This window comes from Nycticebus coucang, chromosome 1 (genome assembly GCF_027406575.1).
Source record: "Nycticebus coucang isolate mNycCou1 chromosome 1, mNycCou1.pri, whole genome shotgun sequence".
In the NCBI taxonomy this organism is placed as follows: Eukaryota; Metazoa; Chordata; class Mammalia; order Primates; family Lorisidae; genus Nycticebus; species Nycticebus coucang.
Window position 1 is genome coordinate 111324654 of NC_069780.1, and position 8734 is coordinate 111333387.

Genomic DNA, 8734 nt, shown 5'->3' on the forward strand with positions numbered 1-8734 from the left:
AAAAAAATAAAATAAAATAAATTAAAAATAAAAAAAAAAAATAATGAATGGTGGAGGTCCAGTTTCAGTCTTCTACAGGTTGCCAGCCAGTTCACTGAACACCATTTGTTAAATAGGGAATCTTTCCCCCACTGAATATTTTTGATAGGCTTGTCAAAGATCAAAGGAAGATAAGTAACTGGATTCATCTCTTGGTTCTCTATTCTGTTCCATAAATATACCACTGTTTTTGTGCCAGTACCATGCTCTTTTGATCACTATAAATTTATAGTATAGCCTGAAGTCTGGTAATGTGATACCTCCTGATTTGTTCTTATTTCTGAGTAATGTATTTGCTATTCGAGGTTTTTGCTGATTCCATATAAAATGAAGTACTATTATTTCAAGTTCTTTAAAGTATAACCACGGTGCTTTAATAGGGACTGCATTAAATCTGTAGATTGCTTTGGGTAGTATGGACATTTTAACATGGTTGATTCTTCCCAGCCATGAGCATGGTAAGTTTTCCATTTGTTAACATCTTCAGCTATGTCTTTTCTCTGAGTTTCATAGTTCTCCTTAGAGATCTTTCACGTCCTTTGTTAGGTAAATTCCCAGCTATTTCATCTTCTTTGGCACTATTATAAAAGGAATAGAGTCCTTGATTGTTTTTTCAGTTTGACTATTGTTGGTGTATATAAAAGCTTCTGACTTATAAGTATTGATTTTGTGTCCTGAGACGCTGCCGTATTCCTTGATCGCTTCTAAGAGTTTTGAAGTTGAGTCCCTGGGATTTTCCAGGTATTGGATCATATCATCAGGGAAGAGGGAGAGTTTGATCTCCTCTGACCCTATTTGGATGCCCTTGATCACCTTTTCTTGCCTGATTGCGATGGCTAAGACTTCCATTACTATGTTGAATAGCAGTGGAGACAGTGGGCATCCTTGCCTTGTTCCTGATCTGACTGGAAATATTTTCAATTTTACACCATTCAGTATGTATTGGCTGTGGGTTTGCTGTAGATGGCCTCTATTAGTTTAAGAAATGTCCCTTCTATGCCTATTTTCTTAAGAATTCTGATCATGAAAGGATGCTGGATAATATCAAAGGCTTTTTCTGCATCAATTGAGAGAATCATATGGTCTTTGTTTTTTATTTTATTGATGTGATGTATTATATTTGTACATTTGCGTATGTTGAACCAACCCTGTAATCCTGGAATAAAACCAACTTGATCATGGTGTATAATTTTTCCGATGTGTTGTTGAATTCTGTTTGCTAAGATCTTATTGAATATTTTTGCATTGATATTCATTAATGATATTGGTCTATAATTTTCTTTCTTTGTTGGATCCTTTCCTGGTTTGGGTATCAGGGTGATATTTGCTTCATAGAATGTGTTGGGAGGTATTCCTTCTTTTTCTATGCTTTGGAAAATGTTGTACGATATAGGTACTTGTTCCTCCTCAAAGGTTTGATAGAATTTCATTGTGAAGCCATCTGGTCCCAGACTTTTCTTTTTAGGGAGATTTCTTATTGTTGATGCTATTTCAGCAGTTGATATAGGTCTACTCAAGGTTTCCAATTCTTTCTGGTTGGGTCTCGGAAGTTGGCGTGCTTCCAGGTATCCGTCTATTTCCTTCAGATTTTCACATTTCTGGGAATAGAGATTTTGGTAGTAATCATTAAGAATTTTTTGAATTTCTGAAGTGTCTGTTGTTATTTCTCCTTTATCGTTTCTGATAGATGATACTAGAGATTTTACTTTTCTGTTTCTGGTTACATTGGCCAAAGGTTTATCAATTTTGTTAATCTTTTCAAAAACCCAACTTTTTGTTTTGTTGATCTTCTGAATGATTCTTTTGTTTTCAATTTCATTTAATTCTGCCCCAATTTTGGTTATTTCTTTTCTTCTGCTGGGTTTGGGGTTGGAATGTTCTTCCTTTTCCAGTTGCTTGAGATGATCCATGAAGTTGTTGGCTTCCTCTCTTTCTGTTTTCTTGATGAAGGCTTCCAATGCTATAAATTTCCCTCTTAGGACTGCCTTTGCAGTATCCCACAGGTTTTGATAATTTGTGTCTTTGTTATCATTTTGTTCCCAAAATGTGGTGATTTCCTTCTTAATCTCATCTTAGACCCAGCTATCACTCAGCCTAAGATTATTTAGCTTCCATGACTTTGTGTGAGTATGAAGATTCCCGTTGCTGTTGAGTTCAACTTTTATTCCATGGTGGTCCGAGAAGATACAAGGAATAATTCCTACACTTTTAAATTTGCTGAGGTTAGACTTGTGTCCTAGGATATGATCTATTTTGGAGGATGACCTGTGGGCTGATGAGAAGAATGTATATTCAGTTTTATTAGGGTGAAGTGTTCTGTAGAGGTCTGTAAAGTCCATTTGTTCTAGGGTAAGGTTTAAGTCTAACATTTCTTTGTTTAGTTTCTTCTTGGAGGATCTATCCAAAACTGTGAAAGGGGTGTTAAAATCTCCAACTATTATAGAGCGGGAAGCTATCAAGTTGTTCATATCCACTGGGGTCTGCTTTATGAATTGAGGAGCATTCTGGTAGGGTGCATAAATGTTAATTATTGAAATCTCTTCATGTTGGGTGTTTCCCTTGACAAATATGTAGTGACCATCCTTAACTTTCTTTATCTTTGTTGGTTTAAAGCCAATTGTATCTGCTACTAAAATTGCAACCCCTGCTTTTCTTCTGGTTTTCATTTGCCTGTATTATACAAGTCTATCCCTTCACCCTGAGTCTATTTTTATCCTTTATCCTTTATCCCTCACCTTTTATCCTTTAAGGTGAGATTCTTGTATATAGCAGATATCCGGTCTGAGTTTATGTATCCAGTCAGCCAGCCTGTGCCTCTTTAGAGGACAATTTAAACAATTCACGTTAGTTGAGAGAATTGATAAGCCTGGTTGTGATGATTTTTCGTATGTCCACTGGAAGTTGGGTTTTGTTCAAAAATTTCTGGGGTGAGTTTACTTTGGAGGTAGAGCATTGCGCTGGTCATTGTGGAGGATGGGTCTGAGAATATACTGGAGAGCTGGTTTAGTTATGGCAAATTTCTTCAACATGTCTATGTCATTAAAGTATTTGATTTCTCTATCACAAATGAAACTCAGTTTAGCCGGATAGAGGATCCTGGGCTGGAAGTTGTTTTGTTTGAGGAGACTGAAGGTCGATGACCATCTTCTTCTGGCTTGAAACGTTTTGGTTGAGAGATCTGCAGTCATTCTGATATTTCTCCCTTTGTAGGTGATGCTTTTCTTACGTCTGGCTGCTTGCAGAATTTTCTCCTTCGTCTTCACTTTGGCAAAGTTAATCACAATGTGTCTAGGAGATGTTTTATTTGGATTGAGTCTTGCTGGGGTTCTGAAACTGTCTGCTATCTGAAGTTCTGCATCTCTTGCAATGCTCAGGAAATTCTCCTCCAAAATCTCTTGGAGTAGAGCATCTGTACCTTTGGGACCATCCTCTTCTCCTTCAGGAATTTCTGTAATTTGTTTTCTTGAATGGTCTTCCTCAGAGTTACAACTTGTCAAACTTCTTTCTTGCCTAGCTCCCCATCTTTGGCTTCATAGAGTCTGATTCCATCTAGTTTTTCATCCTCTGCTCAGGACCCCCTGCTGAGGGTTGCTACCAGTTAGCCATCTTCCCAGAATTCCCATTAATTTTATGAATGAGGAAAGGAGATCCTGTTAACTTAAAAGCAACTTGACTAAGCCATTATAACCATGAAAAGAAGGTTTTGAATCAGCTATAGGTGACCTGTTAGTCCCAGCATATGCTGAGTAGCCATGGGTTGGATTTAATAACTGATAAGAAATCTGTCTTATAAGCTAGTTCAGTATAGGGAGAAGGCAGAAAGAAATCTGACACAGGGTGTGTTCTATTTCTGATGTCTAGTGTACAGTGCCAGCTCAGGATGTGTGAACATCAAGGACTTCTCTGGCCTTCATCTTCTGGGCCACCCCTCATCCTGGTTGCTGCATATTTAATGACTATTTCTCATATCTTTGGTTCTGAGGTCACCTTCATATGGCATACACAAAGCGAGTGAAGCAGGGCAGACACAGTGTCCTAAGGAATGAAGGTGCTGGACTGTGGTCATCTGGAAGTATTTAAAGAGTTTAGTGGTTTCGTGGTCTAGCTAATTGTTGCCAGGTGAAGAGGCAGAGGCCAAGTGTTGCTCTTGCAATTTTTCTCGAAAAACTGGTAAACAAAATATTTTGTGAATCTCCTGATATTTATTTGCTAGCACCTAATCAAAAATTTTAATAATAATTTTTCTGGATATCAAAAATCTTTAGAGCTGGGCTTGGTGTCACTGCTGTCTTCCTCCTAAGAAGCTGAGGTAAAAGGATTGCTTGAGCCCAGTTCAAGCCCAGAATTCCAGTCTGGACAACATAGGAGATCCTGTCTCTAAAAACAAAACTAACAAAAAAGTCTTTGGCCATAGCCCACAGGTTTCTATTTTTCAAAGTCTGCTTCAGTGATTACCAATACAAAAGGTCATTCTGTCTTATATCTCTATTACCAATTTTGTTAAGTTAATCCTTAAAACTTCTGCACAAAAGGATAATGCTTACTAATGTCTTAATACAAGGCAATGGCTTCTTTTATGAAAAGGGAGCACAGGACCTCATAGATTTAAGAATGTGGCGTAGAAGCTCTTTAGATTGAGAATTTCTAGGTAGAATCTTTCCCCTTGGAATTCTCTCCCCCTGATGCCTCCTACCTCCCCTTCACCATTTAACCCACATCATTATACTGCTGTCTTTTCAAGACATTGCCCAGCCCTGTACAAAAATCTCCTCCTTTCCTTGGACACAATTTGGTGGTTTTAAAAGAACTTTACTAAGTATTTATAGAGAATAAAAGTGAAATGCCTATAGGAAGGTCATAAATATTTGTAATGTAAACACAGGTATTTTTTTCCTTTATTTGTTTATTTTTTTATTGTTTAATCATAGCTGTGTACATTAGTGCAATCAAGGCACAACAATGTGCTGGTTTCATATACAATCTGAAATATTCTCATCAAAGTGTTCAACGTAGCCTTCATGGCGTTTTCTTAGTTATTGTATGTAGACATTTGTATTCTGCCTTTAGTAAGTTTTGCCTGTACCCATTCTAAGATGCACCATAGGTGTGGCCCCACTCATTATCCTCCCTCCACTCTAACCTCCCCCCTCCCTTCCCCTTTCTTGGCCCTTTCCCCATAGTCTTGTGCTATAGTTGGGTTATAGCCTTCATGTGAAAGCTATAATTTAGCTTCATAGTAGGGCTGAGTACATTGGATACTTCTTCCCCCATCTTGAGATACTTTGCTAAGAAAAATATGTTCCAGCTCCATCCATGTAAACATGAAAGAGGTAAAGTCTCCATCTTTATTTAAGGCTGCATAATATTCCATGGTATACATGTGCCACGATGTGCTAGTCGTGGGTTGATGGGCACTTGGGCTTCTTCCATGACTTGGTTATTGTTAGTATATATAAAGGCTACAGATTTATGGGTGTTGATTTTGTAGCCTGAGACATTGCTATATTCCTTGATCACTTCTAAAAGTTTTGTAGAAGAATCCCTAGTGTTTTTGATATACAATCATATTATCTGTGAGGAGTTAATGTTTGATCTCTTCTGACCCTATGTGGATACCCTTGATCGCCTTTTCTTCCCTAATTGCAATGGCTAAAACTTCCATTACAATGTCAAAGAGCAATGTAGACAATGGGCAACCTTGCCTGGTTCCTGATCTGAGTGGAAATGATTTCAATTTAACTCCATTCAATATAATATTGGCTGTGGGTTTGCTATAGATGGCCTCTATTAGTTTAAGAAATGTCCCTTCTATACCAATTTTCTTAAGTGTTCTGATTATGAAGTGACGCTGGATATTATCAAAAGCTTTTTCTGCATCAATTGAAAGAATCATATGGTCCTCATTTTTTAGTTTGTTTATGTGCTGAATTACATTTATAGATTTACATGCATTGAACCAGCTTTGAGAGCCTGGGATAAATCTCACTTGGTCATGGTGTATAATTTTTTTTGATGTGTTGTTGGATTCTGTTTGTTAGGATCTTGTTGAGCATTTTAGCATCAATATTCATTAGTGATATTGGTCTATAATTTTCTTTTCTTGTTGGGTCTTTTCCTGGTTTAGGGATCCAGGTGATGTTTGCTTCTAAGAATGTGTTGGGTAATATTCCTTCTTTTTCTATATTTTGGAACAGGTTTAGTAATATAGATACTAGTTCTTCTTTAAAGGTTTTGTAGAATTCTGATGTAAAGCTATCTGGTCCTGGGCTTTTCTTTTTAGGGAGATTTTGTATAGTTGATGCTATTTCAGAACTTGATATAGACCTGTTCAACATTTCCACTTCATTCTGGCTAAGTCTTGGTAGGTGGCGTACTTCCAGGTATTGGTCGATTTCTTTCAGATTTTCATATTTCTGATTTTTTGAATATCTGAGGGGTCTGTTGTTATTTCTTTGTTGTTGTTGTTGTTGTTTTTGTTGTTGTTGTTGTCTGGGGGTAGCAGACTTTTATTTTATTATTTTATTTTATTTTGTTTCTTTTCACCGGGGCTGGGTTTGAACCCACATGTCTGTTGTTATTTCATCGTTACCATTTCTGATTGATGAAATTAGAGATTTTACTCTTTTTCTCCTGGTTAGGTTTGCCAAATGTTTATCTATTTTATTGATCTTTTCAAAAAACCAACTTTTGGATTTATTGATCTGTTGTATAGTTCTTTTGTTTTCAATTTCATTTAATTCTGCTCTGATTTTGGTTATTTCTTTTCTTCTGCTGGGTTTGGGTTGGAGTGTTCTTCCTTCTCCAGTTGCTTGAGATGTCCCATTAAGTTATTAACTACCTCTCTTTCAGTTTTCTTCAGGTAGGCTTGCAGTGCTATAAATTTCCCTTTGCGGTATCCCAGAGGTTCTGATAATTCGTGTCTTCATTGTTGTTTTGTTCCAAGAATATGGTGATTTCCTTCTTAATCTCATCTATAACCCATGTATCTTTCAGCATAAGGTTGTTTAGCTTCCATGTTTTTGTATGGGTATGCAGGTTCATGTTGTAATTGAGTTCAACTTTTATTCCATGATGATTTGAGAAGATGCAAGGAATAATTTCCATTTTTTTTAAATTTGCTGAGGTTAGATTTGTGGCCTAGGCTGTGGTCGATTTTAGACTATGTTCCATGGGCTGATGAGAAGAATGTGTATTCAGTTTTGTTGGGATGAAATGTTCTGTAGATGTCTGTTAAGTCCAGATGTTGAATGGTTAAGTTTAAATCTAAGATTTCTTTGCTTAGCTTCTTTTTGGAGGATCTATCCAACACTGCTAAAAGGGTGTTAAAATCTCCAACTACTATGGAACTGGAGGAAATCAAGTTGCTCATGTCTGTTAGAGTTTCTCTTATAAATTGAGGTGCCTTCTGGTTGGGTGCATAAATATTAATAATTTAAATCTGATCATATTGAGTATTGCCTTTAACAAATATGAAGTGTCCATCCTTATCCTTCCTTATTTCGGTTGGTTTAAAGCCCATTGTGTCTGCAAATAGGATTGCAACACCTGCTTTTTTCTGCTTTCCATTTGCCTGGAATATAGATGACCACCCCTTCACCTTGAGTCTATATTTGTGTTTTAATGTAAGATGAGATTCTTGTATGCAGCAGATATCTGGCTTGAGTTTTTGTATCCAGTCAGCCAACCTGTGCCTCTTTAGAGGACAGTTTAAACCATTCACATTAATTGAGAATATTGATAAGCCTTTCAAGAATCCACTGGACATTTTTAATCCTTTTGTGACTGTGGAATTTGGAATTTGATCAAAATTTTCTGGGTCAGTTTACTTTTGTCGTGGAGGATTACGCTGGCCTTTATGGAGGATAGGTCTGAGAATATTCTAGAGAGCTGGTTTAGTTATGGCAAATTTCTTCAACATGGGAATGTCATTGAAGTATTTAATTTCTCCATCATAAATGAAACTCAGTTTAGCTGCGTACAGGATCCTGGGTTGAAAGTTATTTTATTTTAGGAGATTAAAAGTCAATGACCATCCTCTTCTAGCTTGAAAGGTTTCAGCAGAGAGATCTGCAATTATTCTAATATTCTTGCCCTTGTAGGTGATGGTTTTCTTTCATCTGGCTGCTTTCAGAATGCTCTCCTTCATATTAACTTTAGTGAAATTGATTATTATGTGTCTGGGGGATGTCTTATTTGGATTGAGTCATTCTGGAGTTCTGAAACTGTCTGCTATCTGAATTTCAGAATCTCTTGGTAAGTCTGGAAAGTTCTCCTTCATAATCTCATGGAGAAGAGACTCTGTGCCTTGTGAAGCCACTTCGTTGCTTTCGGGGATCCCTATAAGACGAATATTGGTTTTCTTCGAATTATCCCAGAGCTCTCTGAGAAAGTGATCTGTTTTTGTCCTCCATTTCTCTTCCTCTTTGAGAGTTTGGAAGCGTTCCAAAGCTTTGTCTTCAATGTCAGAAATCCTTTTTTCTGCTTGTTCCATTCTGTTACTGAGGGATTCTACTGTGTTTCTCAGATCTTTGAGGGCTGCAACTTCTTGTCTCAATGTGTCAAAATCTTTGGTCATTTGGTCTTTGAATTAGTTGAATTCTTGAGATATCTTTTGGGTTACTTCTTGGAATTCTAATTCAATCTTATTTATTATCCAGATTCTGAATTCGATTTCTGACATCTCAAGTATTTCTTT